This window comes from Vanessa cardui, chromosome 18 (genome assembly GCF_905220365.1).
Source record: "Vanessa cardui chromosome 18, ilVanCard2.1, whole genome shotgun sequence".
Taxonomy (NCBI): Eukaryota; Metazoa; Arthropoda; class Insecta; order Lepidoptera; family Nymphalidae; genus Vanessa; species Vanessa cardui.
The window spans coordinates 6,176,309-6,200,037 of record NC_061140.1 but is presented as its reverse complement, the minus strand read 5'-3'; the positions used below and the strand labels follow the sequence as shown (position 1 = coordinate 6,200,037).

The window sequence follows — 23,729 nt, the reverse complement described above, 5'->3', positions numbered from 1 at the left end:
GCGCTGCACACCACCACCGGAAGCGGGGACCCTGTTCGAGACCGGTTGGCCTCTGGCTCCCAAGCCCGTCGGTGGCCGGCGTCTCCCCGCTCGACGTACAGGTGTTGGCGACGTCGGCGGGGAGAAGTACTCGTCGCTCGAGCTCGACGCAGCTGCAGACACCAGACTACTTCCTTGTGCGGGGTCCTGTGCCTGCGAGGCGGAGCTGAGCGGCGGGTCCGGGGATGGATTGTTGTGCGCTCGTTGTCTGGCTCTTGTCAACATATTCTTAGAATTTTTACATTATTTATTGTGTTTTGACACTGTCACTTTCATTTTCTGCAGATTGTTTTTGTATATTTGTTCATATTGGTATGTATGCATATTTTATTGTTTTATGTTGGTCTCTAAAGGTCTGTATTTTACTTTTTTAGTTTTAAAAATCAGATTTACACTATTTTAAATAAATTTATTTGAATAATTTTGTGACAGCCCAATTTTTTACATGTTGACGTATTCGTTGGTTGCCAGTTATTATTATTATTATGTTATATAAAATAGCAATTTTATAAATACAATCAGTGAATTATTAAAATATTTCTTAGTATATTAAGCAATAATAAAAAAATCACTTTTTAATGGTTTGGGTAATGAAGAATTTAATTTGTAATCATTTTTTTAATCAGATTGCATTGTATAAAGCCTACTCATTAATTAAATATAATTAATCGTATCATAAATTCGTTAAAAATTTCATTCGTTCCAAGATGTCACCAAAGTATTACAATACGCAATAAATACCAAAACAATACAGATACTAAGCGAACATCGTTAAAAAAATAACTGTTTCGATGTTAACGATTTCTTTTTAAAACACAAACCTAATTCAATTCATTCAGACCGAATTCCCGAATCGCATTTAAAGTAGGCACGTCTACTTTCACCATCAGTATAGGTGGTCTAAAGCCATACTTTTTATTACTTTAAGTACAAAGTTATTTGATAACATTTTATAGTTCATTCAAGTTTCTTTTGATTTTAAACCATTATGATAAAATAAGATATTTATAATTCAAAGTTGGTACATAAAAAACTGTACTGTAAATGAATGAAACTCAGAACCTCCTACGTACGTAATACATAACTGTATATTTTTATGTGACCTAATTGGCACGCTTTCGGAGGAAATCCGTGCCGTACGCCGTGACGGCAAACGGCTTGACGCCCTGCGCACTGGCACTGAAAGAATTAATAGAACACTTCTATCAGTGCCAGTGATTATGGAAGACGAAGATAACTTACCATCAGATGACCTATTTGCCTTCTGTGTCTTATATAAAGAGTCGAGATGGAAAACATCGTGAGGAAACCTGCACTTGACAAATTTCATAGAAATTCTGCCACACGGGTATTCCACCAACCCGCATTGGAATAGCGTGGTGGAATATGTTCCATACCTTCTCCTCTAAGGGAGAGGAGGCCTTTAGCCCAGCAGTGGGAATTTACAGGCTGTTGTTGTTGTTGTCTTATATACAATAATATAACTTTAAATGTATACATATTAGAGCATAAGAAATATATTCGATAAACATAGCAGTAATACATGATAAATATTTAATACTAAATTAAAGTATACGACTTAGCTTTACTTTTTGTAGTGTATTAGAATATTTAAAGTGATGTATTTAATTATGAGGTCAAAAATATGATCTATAATTTTAAATCAATCATCAAATACAATCATTAATCACGTTAAGCGCGACTAATGAGGAGTTCAAATATAAATTATTAAAGAGAAAGTCGTCCTTCGTCCTCTATTTGTTGTTTTAATTAAAAGTCAAGCACATACTTGTAATCTTACGTATGACAGCTGAGTATATGGAATAGGGAAATTAATTAAAAAAATAAACGAATCGTTTGTGTTTTTTTTATTTCTCACTCTATAGTGACATAAGGCGAGTAACCAGTGGATTACACAGAAGGTTGCAGACAAATCCTGTTTTATAATTGTATTCAACACGTGCTCATTGGTGTAGTAACATCTAGAAGAAGCCTGTTTGTCTGACAACATTATGCAACGTGTTTATCCTTTCGAGGATTTAACTTTGAGGATGTTACTTTACTTTATAGGAATATAATAAATCTATCTGCTGTCCTGTTAAAAGTTGACAGTTTTAATATTTCATCGATATACTTGGTAGATCTTTGGGAAAGCCCAGCGAAGCATTTTGGTCAGTTCGAAGACAGGTACTGGATAGGTACATCAGATATTCTACCGCCAAACAGCAATGCTTAGTAATGGTGAGTCAACAATTGTTATTACAGGTACAATCGGTCTTAAATCATAAAAAAGTAGTAAAATTCGCTTAACGACATCAAAGGCGCAGGTTCGACCCCGAGTAGGCTATTGATATACCCTAATTTTACGATTTATCTGAGAAAAGTAAATCATATTAGTAATTAAATTTCTAGACAACGACAGATATTTATGAGACCCTTTATTTTGGTAGGTACAATTTTGTGTTGTCATGTAAATTTATAAAAAATTTCAACAGACTTCAAAAAGGAGGAGGTCATCAATTCGTCTGTATTTTTTTTATGTTTGTTACCTCATAATTTTTACTAGGGGGACCGATTTTGATAATTTTTTTAACGGAGCGTTAGTCAATACAGCCCAAGCTGAATTTGACATTCCTATCGCGTATAGCCTCATAATAAAGAAAAATCAAATTAAACTTTGGATTTACACTCTGTACATTGCACACTTAATATTACACTGACACACTCAAGTCGTTTTAGTTTAATTCATCGATACATAACTTAAACTAAAATGCAACAAAGCCCTCAAGCTTAAAGCACTCAGGGTTTAACAACCTGTTTACACCGTTCTCATTCGTATAGAAAATTCCAAATTTAAATTTATTATTTGTTCTGTTGTTAAATTCCATTTTTATTTTTAATTCTAAGAGTCCTTTTTAGAGCACTAAGCAGCATTTATTAAGCCAATTGTGTGCTCCTTTGATTTTGTACGTGTTTAAGAGTTTTATATAGTCATATGTCTTATCAATATTTATTTATTTATTTTATTTAACACTTTTTTGTACACCACAATTACAATCACGAACGATTACAGAATATATAAAATAATAAACTAATGGTGAAACAAAAGGCGGCCTTATGGCTTATTAGCCATTTCTTCCAGACTACCTTAATGTAGTAGATAGAAGATAATATTCTTCCAGAATATTATCTTTTTACTATAAGTGCATAAAATATAGACTGATATTTTATTCAACATAACAACAACATAACAAGATTTTATTCAACATATCATAACTGATGATAGCTCTGTTTTGCCACAATAAATTTATTTAATGAGGCGACTCCTCATTCTGGTAGGATATTCCTTGAAGTCACATTTTTACATGTTAAACTTTTATTTCTTATATAGTAACACCTGTATACAGAAAGTTAGATACATTTTAAATAGGTCAGTAAATCGAGACCGTGGCTGAGTTCAAAGGTAAGTGCCCTATCGTGCTAATCACGATAAATAAGTCTAACTTGAACAACTCATACGAGCTAAGAATTGGTAGCTTGTTTGAATAAATTGTTACATGATTACACTGTGTCAAAGCGACGTTTGTACTGAATGCAAGTTAAAAACGTGTTGAAAATTGATTTAATGTTATACAATTATAGTTATTAGAAATACCTAAAATATTTAATAATATGCTGGCATATATATTTTTTAAACTGGTATAGTACGACACAAGTTAGATGTAGAATCGGCAAAGTCCGGGAAACCGATCACATCCGAATTAAATACGCTATCCCAAATTATCAATATTTATTTCTTATGTGAATATGATCTTTACACAAACGTAATAACTTGTAATATCATATGACCTAATATATTATAATATATTCGTCAATTTGACACGTCGGTTTACATGCACTTGCATTCTCGGGTTTAACTGACACGAGAATCTATAGCCACGAATGGCGCGACAGGGAGCTATTTCTATTGGTTGTATAAATCGGCAATTATCGGTTTTATTGAATTTGCCGATGCTACTTCTAAGTTGTATCGTACTATAACTTTACTACGTGTCTTATTAATGTTATATTATACATACGCGTGCAAAACCGAAACGAGGTAGTTATATTATAATTATGTACGTTTTTCAATCTTGCCTCATCCAGTATAAATTGTTACGTAGGACTTAGAAACCACATATCAGCAGCGAGTGCCTAAAGCTAATGACATACGTTCGTTTTCTTCGCGGTTTAGGTAAAAATAAAACCACAAGCGAACGTGTAGTCGCCATGCAATTTTGTCATGGATGGTGTCGTATTACTAAGGGCCACTTTCTAGCTCATAAACTCCAAGCTAACTAGAAATTACGGCCGCTATTTATTAGGAAGGCAATTTCGAAATATACCATAGCAACAGTAATTGTTACTAAAAGTTGAACTTATTAGTTACTACATTTTTCGTCGCTTTACCTAAAATTTCAAATTTATTGACTAGCATCTCATCTTCGTTATCGTCATCGTTCAACACACACACATATAAAAATGAATATATTATATTTAACACCGTTGAAAATTATCTATATATCGTGACGAGAATATGTGTGTGTGCATAGCGAAGATGTTTTTCAAGTAAAATTAAAGTGGATATAAATGAGCAGTGAAGTAAAATAGAGTTGTATTTAATATATTAATCAATGTTTGTAGAGCATAATATAACATAAATTGATTTGGTTTTTCTTTAACCTTTCTTTGATTCGATTCTATACTTACTAATAATATAAATGCAAAAGTTATTTTGATCACTTTCATGGTTTGACTGAACCGATTTTGATTGAATTTGGTATAATAAACGTTTGAATACCATGGAAAGAATTAAGCTATTATACCTAACACTTGACGACAAAAACCTAATAATCGGGTGACAGTTAATAGGCTACCAATATATTGATAGTTGTATATAAGGAAAGTTACATACAAACATGTTTTGTCAACGCCAATGTTAACTTATTCAAACCAATGTTGCCACTCGATATAATTACTCATATTGATTGATCGTGATCGTCTGTCTACTATTTAGAAATGATTGTACATAGAAAAGGACTTAACAACAATACACAAGGAATAAATGGAGAAACATACTATTTGTTTAAAAATAAGGACTTAAAACTTTTTAAGTACTCTTTCACACAAGTGTCACGAGACACATGTGTATAGCAACAGTAAGAGAAGAAAGATGACAAATGTCTAAAAATAATAAAAAATATAAAGTTTATATTTCACTACAAACTACCACATTATAACTTTTATATTATAAGTAATTTACGAATACACTACAATCTTATAGATGTTCAAGATAAATATATACGATTACTGTTAAAATATATCCATAAGTTGCAACATTGCTTAATTGATACCGAAAAAAAGTTTCATTTTTTTAATGACATATTGCTAAAAAAAATTTATTGCAACACTTGACAAAATATTTCGTTTTGTATTATGTATTCGTTAGGAATGTGGTTTAGGTGTGACTGAATAATAAAATCTTTAACAAAGTGTTACTTCATTAGGCTGTGTGTAAATGTATCTTTGTTTTTAATTACAAATATTTATGTAAAGCTTAAAAAAATCATACAGTCAGTAGTTTTCCAGTTATTTCGAAATGTTTGATATTTTTAATCTTTTCCCCGCTGCTCGAGCACGAGATGAATTATAAACACGAAATATGGACAGGAAATTTCAATGATGTCTGCCTGGATTTGAACCCGCAATCATCGGTTAAGCTGTACGCGCTCTAACCACTGGGATAGCTCGGCTCCAGAATGTCATGTTAGAGACATTATTTGTGTAGTAAAATTGTTTCTAGTTTAAAAAGGTTTAAAGTCATGTCTGCAGTTCTGATTCCTTTATCTGAATCTGTTGAACCAATAGAGACTCTCTTCGGGATGTTTTTAACAAATTAGGAATACTCACTATTGCGTCGCAATATATTTACAACAATATTATGTATATTCACAGTAACATTGATCACTTTGATAAAATCAGTGATAATCATTGTATCTGCACTAAGTAAGGATAAGCTTATAACGCCAAGTTTCCGACTCCGCAAAGTCAATAAATCTTTCTTGGGGCAAGGTCCGTTTCTATAATAAAATTCCGCAGACATTTTTAACTTTGCCGTTTCGTAAATTCAAATCGTTTGTAAAAAAAATACATTGGTAGAAAAAGCATATTATTCGATACAAGATTTTATAGATGATAAAAAAACGTGGAGTTAATACCTGTTGACTTCCAATTAGGATATATTAATTTAAATAATTGTATTTAACTAACATGACTTTGTATTTTTTAAATATTAAAAAAGAGTAACTACTGAGTTTCTTGTCGATTCTTCTCGGTAGAATCTACTTTTCGAACCGGTGGTAGCTTCACTTAATTGTAAAATGACGATTCAAAAGTGCTTGTAAAAGCCTACTTCAATAAAGTTTATTTTGATTTGATTTGATGATTCAGTAAAAACATTTTGTTCTATTTAAGTAAGAATAAGACTCAAATAACTGCGAATAAAACCGCGGGCATAACTAGTGTTTTAATATAAGAATCTTTGTTTTCAATATAAATTGATATTTTTACATTTAAACTTATGTGTATACTTACTGCAGAACTTCGCTTCCAAGTGCTAGACAAATAACAGACTCCTTGCCTTGAGTGAAATTATTTATTTCAAATTGCTATAACCGTCGTGAGTAGTAAGTTAAATATTTATTAATTTAAATTAAAAGAGTAAATAATTGCTACGTTTACCGATATCTTTCATATTTTTAACCTAATGGCTACAACTTGTAACGAGAATGATATTATATTATTTACTAGCGAACTTACCCGACATCGCACAGGTGCAATGCTGACTAAATATACTAAAGAATGTCTTATAACTTTTTTTTGCATTAGAAAATACAAACCGCTATGTCCTTGCATTTTAAATCTGTAATATCTTCGAAAATATTAATTTCAATTACAACAACAACAACAGCCTGTCATGTCAAGGCCTCCTCTCCCTTTGAGGAGAAGGCTTGGAACATATTCCACCACGCTGTTCCAATGCGGTTTGGTGGAATGCACATGTGGCAGAACTTCTATGAAATTAGACACATGCAGGTTTCCTCCCAATTTTTTCCTTCACAGCCGAGCACGAGATGAATTATAAACACAAATTAAGCATAGGAAAATTCAGCGGTGCTCGCCTGGCTTTGAACCCACAATCATCGGTTAAGATCATTCTAACCAGTGGGCCATCTCGGCTGTCATCATTTCAATGCTATATACATGCTGTAAAGAGTCACATTGATCTATCTTAAACGCACATTCAATAAAGTACCTTAAATATGTTTTAAGGTACTTTTTCGAGCTGGAGATGAAGACTGAATTATAAATAAAGATATTGTTCAATTCAGAACACCTTATTATTATTTTCACATGTAATAATATTACAATCTCAATCATGGAATGAATAGATTGCTACAAGAAAATCGAAACTGTTATAGCACTATACAGCACATTAATTATAAAACTTGTAGCACCTCCTAGAGGAAATTGCAAACTATTACGGCCTTAACGATATTAGATAGGCCCGGTTCGAACCTAAGTATTCATAAGTCTATTTATTATAGGCTCATTAGCCCATGTACAATCATCTCATGAGAGACAACCTCCTCTGAAGTGCAATGGGTTTTGCACGAGTATACTTAATGAAATTACACATTAAAAGTTCACGACAAGAATAGTATTAAGAGATCATATGGCTTCAGTGAAATGTTTTTAAGTAGGTGTCTTACAATGAGTTTTCATGTTCTTAATTATTGTTTATGATTTATCTCGAGTTTTTTGATGAAGGTTGAAATCGTTGGGCTACTTTCGTATCCAATTCCGCCACGTGTGTAACCGACCACCACCAACTCGAACGTAACCAGCAATGTATAACGAGCACAAGTTCAAAATCGAATACTTTTACGTTTTGTTTTGTTACATAAATTTCAATACATTTTAAAATCAGACCATTCATTTTAGCTGAAAATACAAGTGGACAGCTCGACAATGCAAGGTGTCAATTACTTCAATTATAAAAACGATTTGTGCGAATCGAACCAATTCAAGGACAGAAACAAAAGAAAAATAATTGAAACGAACATTAAATAGATAGACCAGGCTACTTGATAGTTGACAGGTCAAGCGTCGACGATCGACCACTATTGGACATAATTATATAACAGTGAACACCCGTGATTTCAGAGGGTCAATGACACACACATTGTAAGCCAATATACATTTATTTTAAAGCACTTAACACTCATCTATATTAATATCTTAATTTAAATAGAATTTTACTAAACGATCTTGTACCAGAAAATTCAAGATCGTTTATTAATTATCATTGAATCTACTATAGCATTAAATTTTTAAGCTGATATGATCCGTACATCTTAATGTACTTAATGTCTGAATAACAAAAGACTGTGGATATCATTATGACGATTATGTAAGGATATGCAGCTTAATGTAAATCTTGCTATCACGAAAGTGACAATGATTTTGACACATTAAAGAAAACAATATATTTAAAAAAGGAATTTAAATATCGAACAAAATAATTAGTTGATTATTACGTAACTATATGTTCAGTTTAATTTATAATCTTGAGAGTTTAAAAGCATCTTAGAACACAATACCATCAAACAACATGATGTCACTCCCCCACAACAATTTTAGGAATTTCTTATGTAACCATCATAAATTTTCTTCCATTTTCATGATACCTTAGTACAGTGTACATTTATAGGCAAATCTTTTTTTTGTAAAGGCAATTTTAATTATAATCCATAATACTTAAAGGTCAATTTCCTTTGTACATATTTGAAGCATGTTAAGTAACAAGATCAGTAATGCTTTAAGCGACAATGAAGACATCTTTAGTGGTTTAGTTATCGTTATTTATGAAAAAGTTCTACTTCGAGGCCGAGCAATTAGCTAATTTATTGGTATGGCTTTTAAAGGTTTCTCACGTACTGAATAGTTGTACACATTAAATCTCGTCTCAGATCTCTTTACAATTCTAGTGCAGTTGCTTGACCTGTTTCTGCACCAAATGTTCGACAAGACTTATAAACTACTTCTTAGGCTTTACCAATTAAAACTAAGACATACTGTATTGACGATTTACACTAATATGTTTTATATGTCGTCTAAAAATAATTAATTATTGAATGTCACATAATGTACAGCTAATGGACAAAAAATGAGCAAAATTTACATTTGTATATTGACAATACTTCAAACTGTACGGTATTAATAAATATCGTAGTTATCGTATTCTACGTCATCTACGTTTGGTACTTTGTCATATTCATTATTTGTAGATTTTCTTTTATCAAAATACATTTAACTTATTGAATTAACTTTTACATAGTTACGATTCTACTCTATACGAGAGTTGTGATTAACGCACGACGTCCGTGCGTCATCCGCGCGATTTCGCTGCGTTGCGGTTTTCATGTCACCTACAGGAATATATATTAATACTATAAATCTGAGAGTAACTCTATCTGTCTGCCTGTCTCGCTTTCACACCAAAACTACTGGACCGATTTAATTGAAATTTGGTAATTTAACACAAATAGTCTAGAGCCCGAGAAAGGAAATAGGCTACTTTTAATTGGAAAAAAGTTTTGTTAACAAAGAGGTCTTATATAAAGAATATTTTATTTCAATATATAATATAATATACCGATGTATATTTCTGAGTCTAATCTTATAACTTGACTTATTAATAAAAATCTATTCTTGCATTAATATTAATTACATCGTAGCTATTATCAAAAACGTGATTTGTTAATATTAATTATATCCGACGCTTTTAATAAACTTATCAGTGTCAAGTGATAATTCCTTACGGTCACTCGAGTATAAAAAAAATCCAAAGCCTTATAAAGAACCATTCATAATGACACGTGTTAATCAAACGAGTCGGGTTCATAATCTTTGACTTAATGTGTTATAAGAGTAAATTTGTTTTCTTTTTGTACTAATAAATCTATTCAGGCAACCGGACTACTTAAATTTAAAAAAATACTGACGTTTAATTAGTTTTTTTATGTAAGTTTTATAGACAGAGGCTTGGCGCGATTATCTAGAATGCTTTATAAGTAATTCTTTCAGGCCATATACAATTAGATAAAAGTTGTTGCAGTGTATTGACACTACAGGACGTATTTCTTAAGCGGTCATTGACCCTCAGTCATATCTTAAATATTGTGACCAATTTATTTTAACAATACACACACTAATTTACAGAAATTTATGTTATAAGGTGGAATATCAAGTGAATTGGGAAAGATCTTAAAGGCAGCTACCTTAATTATGAGAGTTATGTGTTCTTTTTTTTTAAAGTGATCGGACAAATATTCCACTTGATGGCAAGGGGTCGGCACTGCCCGTAGACATTGGAGTCTTAAAAATGTAACCATTCCTTCCATCGCTAATGATTCATCAATCTTGTATGCAAAGATGTTATATCCCTTGTCTTATACACCCTTTAAGTACTAAGACTACTAACTACATTTGCTGATTGACGGAAGAATTTATGATGAAAGGCTGGTACTTAACCGAACAAACTTTCCGGTAGTCCATCAATTAATGGTAAAATCTAAAATATAATACAATATTTTATATTTACGATTAATAATTAAATAAAGTACAACAATAGTAAAAGTAAAGTAAAGTAACGGCCTGTCAATTACCCACTGCTGGGCTAAAGTCTCCTCTCCTTTTGAGGATAAGGTTCGGAAAATATTCCACCAATGCGGTTCCGCTGTTCCAATGCGGGTTCGTGGAATACACGTGTGGCAGAATTTCTATGACTTATATTTCTATGAGTTAGACACACAGGTTTCCTCAAGACGAATTGTTAATACAAATTAAGCACATATAGTGGTGCTTGCCTTGATTTGAACCCGAAATCATCGGTTAAGATGCACGCGTTCTAACCACTGGGCCATCTCAGCTCTAAAGTATAACACATTATATTAATTGTTGAATTAAGTTTAAGTAGAAGCTAAGTTATTATTACAAAAACATTCCTATCAAATCACATGTATATGACGTAAAAACCTATAAGCCGGCCTAATAGATAATTCAATTAGGACGGCACAAAAAGCTGCGCAGGCGCACCGCGTAGATGTTATCAACGCATTGAGCTTTGCCGGTGGCCGATTGAACGTCGTCACGTCCGATTCGATATACACATCACACAGGCTCATTGGGAACTAGAGGCACGTATTATGGAAAATTTTAATCAATTAAGGGCAATCTTGCTAATGTAATAAGATTAAGATATACAATAGACTCGTTAATGTATATTCTAATTTATTTCACTATATTTAGTTTGTGATATATACTGGACTATTTCGTGTCGTAAATTACATTGTTCTATTCACATAAGACGTCAAAACAACTCGAAGGGGGGCCTCCCTACGAGTTGAAATTAATAAACATAGGTAATTATATAATCTGATTTGTGTTTTGTTTTTCTGTCTTGACTTTATAATCATCTTACGCACACTAAGACCTCTAGTAAGCACGAGCGTCACTCAATACTAAACATCGATAATTCAGCGTGTAGCGGCGTGCCTATATATAGAAAAGTTCGAAATTCTTGACCGCTAAAACCAATATAGTGTATAAAATAAAACAAAAGGGAAATGCTTTTTTATATTTGACAGCGAATTGATGCGGTATCATTTGTCGAGCTTGATAAGCAATGCTATATTCCTAACGGATTTGTGAATATATTGCGTTTTGAACGTTGACGAAACTGTTATCGGAACTTTAGAAATTAAATTAAGATGGATATAAGTAGTTTAGTGAAATTGTGTTGTACTATAAAAAATATATTAGTGCACAATGCACAAATTGTGTGACATACATTAATCTAATATTCGAATCTATTCCGCCTGTAATTAGATTTATTTTTGTATTTTAAATAAAAAACCTTGCTTGCTGAAAAAAACATCTAATAAAAGTACGTCAATTGACATCAATCTCAATCAAAGGATAAAAGGTTACTCGCCCTTTCAACCAAAAGTAGTAAAATAAGCAGGAATATTAACTGAGAGCCAAAGTACTTAAGCAGGCTCGCATGAATAAAATTATATATTCAAAAGAATAAAATAAAAATGTAACTTAAGTTGAAACCTATTTGTTTTAATTATTAATGTTATAACTGTATGTAAACTCGTAAAAGTTTCTTATTAGGGTTATTTCTTTGTTAAACACGATTACCATACACGATGTATCCGATTCTAGTCATAAAATTTTTACGACTAAGAAATTATTATTTCCGATATATTATATAAAATTTTAACTAGAATAAACTACGGTCTTAATATCGTGATATATAATTAAGTTATCTGTAACAGACGGATGGAATGTACTATAAAATGCTTTACGTTTTGTTGATAAAGCGCTTCGAAAGCGCTGAATCCGTTCACGAGAACGATTCATGTGTTCCCTGGAGATATTTTAAAAAGTTGTTATTCGAAAAAATACTAGTAATACGCTACTTAATATCACGTGTAATAATCTTATTTTATGTAAAATATATTACATATAATAATACTAAAATAACTGTGTATGTTATAAAGTATATTTCTAGTCGAAATGACTTCGAACATTTTACTAATAGTATTTACAAGCGAATGACGTTTACAGCGCTTCCTCAGCGCTTATTTGCATCCGTTGGTTTTATGTCCCGAAATCACTCAGGCTTCATATCAGTATGTAAATAAATTAAATTTTACTGCACAGCCAACGTTAATCAGTTGACAGGGATAGTGTAATCAAACTTGTACGGACATAACACAGAGTTGATAAAATAAAATTTTAACATTTTTCAAATGAAACAATTCGGTTTCAAAAGAAATTGCTTTATTGATTTTAAAGTTACCTGCTGTAACAAGAGGAACATTTCATATTTGTTAATATGTCTTATAACGATTAATTGCATAACATTTGCTAGTTATTATGTTAATAACAGCGAAATTTGTTTGTACTTTTGTATTTTAATTTATAACCATTATTTGTTTGAGAGAGTACATTTAGTTTCATCATCTCTTGATAAGGAATTGTATGTAAAGATAATATATATTTTCATGATTTTTTTGACTGGTAAATTAATAAAGTGACATAAAGTAATGTTATGTTAGTAGTTTTACTACAGTATAAATAAAAATTTTAACAAAAAGAAAAACCGACTTAAACAACAAAAATATAATAATAATTATAACTACATGATATAATCGTTAATCGACTTTTAAGTAGTCTAATATTTTTCATTTCATTTAACTTAGGAAGACTCTAAAAAATTTGTTGAATACGCAATTATTTTTATTACTTTTTCGTGCATATTCATTTGTTTTAAAATAGTGTTTTGTTTGAAGTCGGTTTTTCTTTTTGTTAAAATTTTTATTTATTTTTTGATTTTAAGTGAAGCTGATGTTGACTAACTAATTTTTTTTAATATGGATAGATTTAGCGTTCCGTTTATATGAGTCAGAAACTACTTCGAGGACAATTTCAAAGGAAACTTGCGAATAAAGCAAAAATAGACTTTCGAAAATGCGGATTTAATACGTCACGCGGCGTAAACTACAAGGATCCCTCGAAAGAGCTGTAATCGAACTCAGCAAAAAAACTTTCAAATGACATCACATCACATACACAAAATTTGATTAAAGATAGTAAGAAATTCTGCCCCATATCGCACCCTAACTGCGAGCCGTATAGGAGTTCCATCACTACATAGTATAAAACAAAGTCGCTTTCTCTGTCCCTATATCTTTAAATCTACGCAACGGATTTTGATGCGGTTTTTTTTAAAAGATAGTGTGATTCAAGGGGAAGGTTTGTGTATATAATACATGAACAATAAAGTAAAGAAACACTGATAATTTCAGAAGTTTGCGATGTGATGTCGTATATAAACAAATTCTGTAGTATATTTAGTATCAGTATTGCACCCGTGCGAAGCCGGGGTGGGTAGCTAGTTGATTATAATATTCAACTATGATAATTACATAAACATAACCACATTACGGAAGGTGACTCAAATATCCAAATAACCTAAAAATAAAAGATTCGACTGAGTATCGCTAACGTGCTCCTCAGAATTGTTCCGTTCCCTTCCGTCCCGTTACTTTGTCATGGATCCTGTGCTCAGAACCTTACCAAACTTTCACCAAATTACCCTTGAAGTATATATTTTATAATAAAAAAAGAATCATCAAAATTGGTTAACGTGATTTTCAGTTATTCACCTATTTGTCGCGCATATACATAATGCAAATTTAAGACTTATGTCGTTTTCATATGGATACCATCATCGGAAAAAAATTAAAAAAAAATGGGACCCCATGGGAAGCACTACCTTTCAAACAAAAAAAAATATCAAAATCGGTCCACCCAGTGAAAAGTTATGAGGTAACAAACATAAAAAAAAAATACAGACGAATTGATAACCTCCTCCTTTTGGAAGTCGGTTGAAAATACTAATAAGTATTACAAAATGAAAAGGAAGATTTTGTGTCAAATAAAAATATAAACGTTTTAGCACTACATTTTTATAATAATAATAAAATTTGGTTTAAGTTTCGTCAGAAATCATTACAAATCTATGTACAAATAATAGTTTGAATTAAATATAAATTCTTAAATTTAGTTGTATTAACAACTCTACATGTATATATTAGTACATGCCTGAAATGTCCATAATATTATGTGGGTTGTGTGATACAGAGTAGCTCTCAATGCTAACACGATTAAACAGGCACGATCAAACCTTTGACGGACCGTAACACGACAGTAATAGTCGTGATTCTGCACATCGTTTTAATAAAAATACGAGTCCATTCCAGTAGTAGTAACCCGTGGCTTCGCTCGAGTTTTAGGGTGTTAGTTGTCATGTATTAAGCAAAAGTAGCCTATGTCCTTTCATTGAGTTCGTGTTTGCTTCATAACAACTTACATTAAATTCGATTCAGCGGATTGGTAGTGAAAGAGCGACAAATATACAGACAAGCTGAGTTATTTTTACACAGACAGATTAAATATTTGCGACATTATTTTTTTTTATGTAAAACTACACCCACATTTGAGACAGAGCTAAGTTCCATATGTGTTATTATCATTTGAACAATCAAAGGGAAAAAACATAAACAAATGACACAAGTAAATGTTATTTATAATATTTTACTAATATTTATGAAATTCGGATTCATTTGAACGGATATTTTTTTTATTTTTATGACGTAAACAGTTTCACTTCTGTCATTCGGATGATTAGCGCGCAGAAAACATGCGAAGTTTTTTTTTTAAATTCAAATGTTGAATGTTCTTCGATTCATCCGCGATAGTTAAGCAACAAAATCAAAAGCAAATGCCAATTGAAAGTGAAATGTAACGAATCTTTTGTTAATATGTCAAAATAGCTGTCACTTTAAGTGACGTACTGTATGTCATAATTGACATATGAAATGTCATAATTGACGTATTAAAAAATATTAATTAATAGCGGGAATTTGCATTCACTTTTGCTTGTATTGTATAAATTATTTCGGGCACTCATACTGTCTTTTGTTTTCTTTGAAAATGTGAGCGTTACAGCATGTGCATGTTAAAATAGGTAACTCGCCTCGTTGTTAAGAAGTTAAGTTAAGTTTTCTGGTTATTCTTGCTCATTAAGACGACTGTGCAAGGTTTTTTGAAGATTGTAAATTTTCAACTTCTGCCACATTTGAATCATAGTCAAATAGCCTATATTAGATCAGCAGTGGGAAATTTAAATGCATTTGCTATAAATCCATTAAAGTAACACAAAAATTGTTTTATATTATAAATAATCTAGTTAAGATTAAATGAGCCATGTATAAGTGGATATTCTCAATGAACACTCGATCGAGCGGCCATTATGGATCGACCGATTAAACACTATGCGGTAGCGATTCCACAGGTTATAAATAAAAACATCATCGACAGTTGATTACATATAAAACCTCTTTTGTTATTAAAAGGACCACCAATGATGACACTAAATTCGAGTAAATAATATATTTAAATATTATTAAGATAAATTAGTTAGAAATAAATGTTGTATTACAATGTATAGCTTTGATATGGCGTATCAAATTTAATTCTTATAGTAAAATATATTTGCAAAATTAATTGTTAAAGCTATTTAAATGATACAAACTCTAATTTCACCACGCCTGTGTTCAATGGATACACAAGTATCTTTTTTTTTTTAAATAAGACACATACATGTTTCATTACGATGTTTTCCTGTACCGCCGAGAACGAGATAAGTAATAAACACAACTAAGCAAGTAACTACTAAGTTTCTTGTCGATTCTTCCCTGTGAAATCGACTATTTGAAACGAATCTTGAATAACAGTTTGGATTATTAATTTAGAGATAGTAAATTAGATTGATATTTTTTTTAATCAGCTAAAAATTATGAACAAAGACTTTTCCTCAGACATTAATCGTTATAATTAGGTAGTAAATAAATTGAAATAATGACATTTTGATCGATTGATTAAATTAAAACACAGATTCCCGTTTCAGTTTATTAATCTAATATTCAGGTTTTATTTTTAAGACATTTACGTAGAATTTTATTAACATTACATTTACATAATTGGCACAAGATTCAACCTGTTTCATAGAACACACGAGCTAAATAATCCACTGACAACGTTGCTTACATCATTTATGAAGTAAATATTTAGTTTAGCAGAATTAAATGATTTAGGAGACCGTGAAGGCTCGTCGTATATCTTTGGAATAAGACATTTATTTGGCACGATGTTGTTTGAACTTGTTAAAAACCATATGCGGTTATATTTATATAATTATTGTATTCATTCAAAACAAATGTCATGAACAAAAAAATATTATTTTATATCAAGATTTTTTAAATTAATTTAATTATAAATATTATATATTAATTCATCATCGCGTATTGTAGTTACCACAAACACACATATACTCACCCACGCGACATTCCATACGTGACATAACACACACCAACGCATAACTGTCATTTAATAGACAAAATAGATTTCGTAGAAGACTATATTTAAAAATGTTTCAGATTTATGCATTATTATTTTTAATTTTCCTTAAAAAAGTATAGTTATTACGCAGTATATACGCAGATGCATCCGCGGGTACATATGTTAAGTACTCCTTATATTTTCTGTATCTCAAATCGCAAAAACTTAACACATTTATAAGATAAGATAGGACTTAGAAGTCAAAATTATATATTTAAAACGCTTTATACAAACAAAACAAAATTTATATCCAAATATGTATTTTTTATTTAACCCATATATAAAACGCATCTTCTTTTGAAAGTAATTCCAAGTTATTGCTGTACTATTTTCACCTTAAACAGTTCGAAACGTTTAATTAAAAAAACAAGTGGAATAGTGTAACTCAATGCGATGTCACGGCTTGCCATTAGCGAGGTAGTGTCGTATTCGCTTCCTGATTTTACCGCATTCACTTGTTACAAGGAATTAATAAAGAATTGATGTGATATTATAATAATTTTATTTTAAAATCATTTAGGAGTATGCTTATTTTGGGTCGTTATGAAAAACAGTACAACAATAACAGCCTGTAAATTTCCCACTGCTGGCCTATGACCTCCTCTTCCTTTAAGGAGAAGGTTAGGAGCATATTCCACCAGGCTGCTTCAATGTGGGTTGGTACATTCAGATGTGTCTTAATTTCGTTGAAATTAAACACATGCAGATTTCCTGTCGATGTTTTTTTCTCCGCCGAGCTCGAGATGAGTTGTAAACTCAAATAAAGCAAATGAAATTTCTGTAGTGAATTTTTCTTACCACTGAGTCATCTCGACTCACCAAAATACATTTTATATAAATATATAATATCCGATATTTCTATTTTGTAAAACATTACTTGAGCAGAGATGGCCCATCGGTTAGAACGCGTGCATCTTAACCGATGATTTCGGGTTCAAACACAGGCAAGCACCGCTATATATATGTGTGCTTAATTTGTGTTTATAACTCATCGCGTGTGAAAACATCGTGAGGAAACCTGCATGTGTCTAATTTCATAGAAATTCAGCCAAATGTGCATTCCACCAACTCGCATTGGAACATATTCCAAACTTCCTTAACCCAGCAGTGGGAAATTTACGGGCTGCTACTTTACTTTTTAAAACATTACTTTGTAAAAAAAAAAAACAAAACAATGTGTACTTTATTACTCGGACAAAAACAATTAATAAGATCTATTGCACGACTTGTACGAACAATGAATATTTTGTACGATATGTAGACTGACAAATGGGCAAGTTAATGATATAACATTTTACCACGCATTAACCATTCCTTATATTGTCAATGCTTTGCCAACAATCGTATCTAATCGTACTTAGTAATTGCACACGTACGAAACCTATATCGTACGCCTTTATCATACTAAAATATATCTTCTATGATTTGTATTTGATTTTTGGTCAATATTTAATAACATATAGATAAACGAATAGTTAAGTGCTTAAATATTTAATATATTTTTTTTAATTTTTTGAAACAGGTTGAATTTAAGTAATAATATTGAAATGTATTAAATATTTTCATTTCAATTAAGTTTAACGTATTGTGTAAACAATTCATACTTTAATTTTATTCTAGATTTCTTTATCTACAAAGACGCCTTAGTCGCCTTTTACTATACGCCAGATTGTTATTATCAGCTTTACAAAAACACCGATGCTTACAATATGTCTTAGTGTGCGTGAGATGACCAATCTTAGAATAGAGAAATACACAAATTCGATTACTTTAGTTAGTGCATTCCCATAATTAAAAGAGGAATCGTGCCTTTCTTAGCCAACGGATCTATTTCCATTTCCTTTATCATACACAACTACAATCTATAGTCTTAATTATGACATTTAAAAAAAAAAGCTTTTGCCTCATAGATAAAAAAAACTTGACTGCTATGAATGAATACGGATTCTAATGATACTCTTACACACTTAAAACTTTGCATAAGTAACAGCCTGTAAATTTCCCACAGCTGGCCTAAGGCCTCCTTTCCCATTAAGGAAAGTGTTTGGAACATATTCCACCACGCTGTTCCAATGCGGGTTGGTAGAATGCACATGTGACAGTATTTCGATGAAAATAGACACATTCAGGTTTCCTCACGATGTTTTCCTTCACCGCCGAGCACGAGATGAATTATAAATACAAATTAAGCACATACATAATATATATAGTGGTGCTTGCCTAGGTTTGAACCCGAAATCATCGATTAAGATGCACTCGTTCTAACCACTGTGCCATCTCTGCTCTAAATAAAACTTTGCATACCTTTGTCCAATCGTATGAAAAGTATATTGTATACTCTATGCCCTGAGGTTTCACTTGCGTTATATTTTAATTATATCTAAGTTACACGTGATAAGTTCATTCATTATTTACCAGCTCATTACGCTATGTTGTTTGACATTTATGGTTATGCTTTATGGTTAGTAGCTTGCAGTTATAAAATCATAACCTTCCTCAATCAATAGACTATCCAACGCAAAGATAATTATTTATATCGATCTAGTAGTTGATATTAGAAGGTTTAATGACAAAAACCTTTTAGCTTGTACATGTATGAATATATAATTGTAATTACATATATATTTCGTTAAAACTAGAGATAAGTTAATAATATTAACAGTCATTTTTAACTTTGCCGTTTCGTAAATTTAAATCGTTTATAAAAAATACATTGGTAAAAAAGGCGTATTACTCGATACAAGATTTTGTAGATGACAAAAAAGCGTGGAATTAATACCTATTGACTTCCAGGCTGGATACATTACATACATATATAATTGTATTTAACTAATAAGATTGTATTTTTTAAATGTTGAAAAAGAGTAACTACTGAGTTTCTTGCCGGTTCTTCTCGGTAGAATCTACTTTCCGAACCGGTGGTAGCTTCACTTAATTGTTAATTGACGATTCAAAAGTGCTTGTAAAAGCCCACTTGAATAAAGTTTATACTGATTTTGATTTATTTTTGTTTTTATTTGAATACTAGTACTACTAACCCAATCTGTGTCTTCTTCTTTTGTATGTCAAATCAATGGTAACGGTGAATACAAACTGTAATCAATGTTAAACTGAACACAATCAAAACATCGAAAATAAAAACAAATATTTAATACCATTTTATTTTATTTCGATTCAGAATTTCATTATTTTCTATGTAAACACAACTCTTTGGGTGTATCCTCTTCAACCTATTCAAATTGCCAGTTCAAAATAAACATATATCTATATTAATATTATAAATGTGTTATTTTGTATGTCTAATGCTCTCCCACGACCAAACCGCTGAACCGATTTTGATGAAATTTAGTATGAAGCGAACTTGAACTCCAAGAAAGAATATAGGCTACCTTATTGCCCAACACACGACAACACCCTAAAACGCATGCGCAGCCGCAGTCCGCAACTAGTATGTAATATGTTAAATCGTTAACCAAAATTATCGTGCATTATCGTGTCAAAAAGAGATTGCCTGATAGCCAAATAAACAAAAAGATAACATTTCTCATAATATAAATTCTAGGCTTAGAAGTTTCAGAGTTTCAACGTCCGTCTGTCTATATGTAACTATCGTCGAAACCCATCTTAGACTAGTTTACAGTAATCCGTTGACTATGCAAATATCGCTCAGTTTGAGAGTAAGCTCGTGCACAGGTGATAGAAATCTTTATTGCCAGACCGGGCCTTCTGTTTCCATTCAACCGTGTAATTTTGTTGTATACTTTTTAAATACCCGATGAATTTTGTTTCAAACAATCTTTCATCTTTTCGTGAGGATTTCGATACATTTTAATAGAGTACTAGTATAATGAAATAAATTAAAAAATTGAAATTCGCATCTGCAATATAATGAAATATCCATATTATATACTCATAGTAAATACTATTATTTGAAATTAAAGCATTACGTCGCTGACTTCAGCAATGTTTAATACTTTGTAAGCTATTAATTGTTTACATAAAACACAGTAAGATTATTGATAAAACAATGAACAAAAACTAATCCTTCAATTCAATTATTGGTTTAATGGCTTTTAGTTGTGCCAACAGGGCACAGATTATTTCGCCAATGTCACGTAGGATAGAGAAGACACGAAAGAGATTGATCGGAACAGTTGAGGAAACAAACTCAATTAAATTTTGAAGACTAGCATAGTAGTAGTAAAACTAATCCTTAATACAGATTGAATAGTATATAATACTTCACTTAATATATTTTGTTTTTTTTTTATGCAAAGATTTCCGCTATTCAGCCAACACAGTGCACATAACTTTAGGCGGAATAACCTGTTATCATGCACGTGGCGCGTATATTACAAACACAACCGAGCTGATCTTGATGTACCGCATGGAAATTATAACCGAATTTTGTTACGTTTTTTTTTTTATTGACAACGACCTAAATGAAAGTGAATTGATACATATGATACTCTTTGGATGCAAGTTTTGAATTTAACCGTTTTTTATAAACTTTGTACAATAAACTATTTTTTAATTGCTAACGTTTATAGGCAGTAACCGTATCAATAAAAATCGATGTATCGATTTGTTTATATTAATCGAGTTTTCTATTAATACACAAAATATGTGAAAAATTGTCAAATTCTGCAGATTTTTAACATTACATCGGACAACTATACCTATTTATTCAATTTCATTTCTGATATTTCCTCAGGTGTTTTTGTTTCTATAATGAGAAGAATATTTATTTATAATTTTAGTTTAAAATTATTCAATTAAATATGTTTAAAAAATACTATCTAATTATTAGTATATTCTTCAATATTAGTCTACACTTTATTTATACCCAATAGAAATATAATTATTGATTATATTCATATTAATTCTAATCGCAACACCATTTATTACCTGATTGTATCAATGGTCAATAATCACTATTCAATTTTAGAATTAGGTATTTCTTTTTTAAATTACATTAATATTGCGCCGTGAATTTATATTTTATCATGTAGATATTAATCGAATTTTTGTAATGAGGATAACATTGTTTATTATTAATCACAATATTAAATAAATATGCCATTAAAACAAATATTAAGAAATTTTGATAATGCATATTTTTATTTCGTTCGTTTTAGTATTCTGATGGACGCATAACAAAATATGCAACTTTTAGCGCAACATAATTTTTTAAAATGTTTGTGTCATAAAAACCATATAAAAAAATAATACGAACTCACCAAATAATAATTAAAACCTTCTTTGATTTCATTCAGCACAACACAAAATAAAATAAAAATTATTAGAACAAATCAATAACTACAGCGATTGATATAAAAGTACCAGGCTATCATAAGTCAAAAGGAAACTGTAGGAGTTGTAACATTACCGAGCTCTTGAAAAAAGTGGCATTTCTCTATGACAGCGACGTGCAATGCGCCTACGCCCGACATCAACTGACGCGGTTCGGCTTTCCGTTAAAAGGGCTTGGTACTTCCAGAACTCATTACTACACTAGTGTGGAAAGTAAAAATGCAAGTAAAAGTTCGACCAATTATGATGGTGACTAAGCCGCGGCAACAGACTGATTTAATGTTATCATTTTAACTTATTAGTGCCGACGCAACTTGTATTACAAGCCATTCAATGTTAAGAAATACCGATATTATAAAGACGAGGCTAGTGGCATTTTAAGTTATTTAATAGTAGTACAAATTAACGTTTCAATTATTGGGATATTTTTGTTAACCTACCTTAATTTGTGTACATATAAATATTTTAATAAACTAGTTATGTTTTTTATTTTCAAATTCAAAAAATATAAAGCAACGCCTTTAATGTCCCACTGCATAGACCACCAATATTTAAATGTAACAGGATTAGCAGACACACAAGACAAATTTTCAAATAGATGCAGGTTTCCACGATTTGAATTAAGAATACAAATTAATCACATGAAAATTTATTGATGCCTTAAGGGCTTTGAATACATCGTTAAAGACTCCTGTCTTCAAGTCATTGGAACGGCTGTTAAACAGATGATAAGTGTTATTGTTAAATACTAAAAACAGGTAAACATAATGGCCCCTTTAAATGACACAAACATCGTTGTTTGTTTGTTTTTAGACGAAATAAACAACTACTCAATTTGTGGTCTGTTTTGAAATCCGATGGGATCTGTTTAAAAAAAATCACCTTCGTCGAAGAATAACTTTAAAAAAACAAGAGCTTAAATACCAAGACTTCAAATTAGAACTTACTCCTTTTTTAAATACCAATCAACAAAATAATTTTGAGCACTTTAACAACCAAATAACAAAAAATATACAAATAATTTACTTAATTAATACCGTTTGAATAAAATAGTTTAGCTAGTCTATTAAAAACGTTAACAAAAAACGAATATCGATCAGCTCGCACCACATAAAACACCGCAAGCGTATTTCTATCCTGTAATCAATATTATTCGTAATTTCTTAGTGATTTATTACAGCAATTTCAGCGCGATGACAGATGATTCCCCCGTCAAGCGTTCCCTAGGGAGCCTGCGA

At 31.2% G+C, this 23,729-nt stretch overlaps 1 protein-coding gene across 1 annotated transcript in view; it reads right to left on the bottom strand.

Moving 5' to 3' along the window:
• The window catches only part of LOC124537358 (thrombospondin type-1 domain-containing protein 4-like), a 97,707-nt gene extending 75,063 nt beyond the window's left edge, over nucleotides 1-22,644 (bottom strand). The window contains exon 1 of the mRNA XM_047114185.1: nucleotides 22,419-22,644. The gene's annotated coding sequence lies outside the window, so the exon portion shown is untranslated. The remainder of the gene's footprint in view (nucleotides 1-22,418) is intronic.
• Between the last annotated feature and the right edge of the window lie 1,085 nt (nucleotides 22,645-23,729).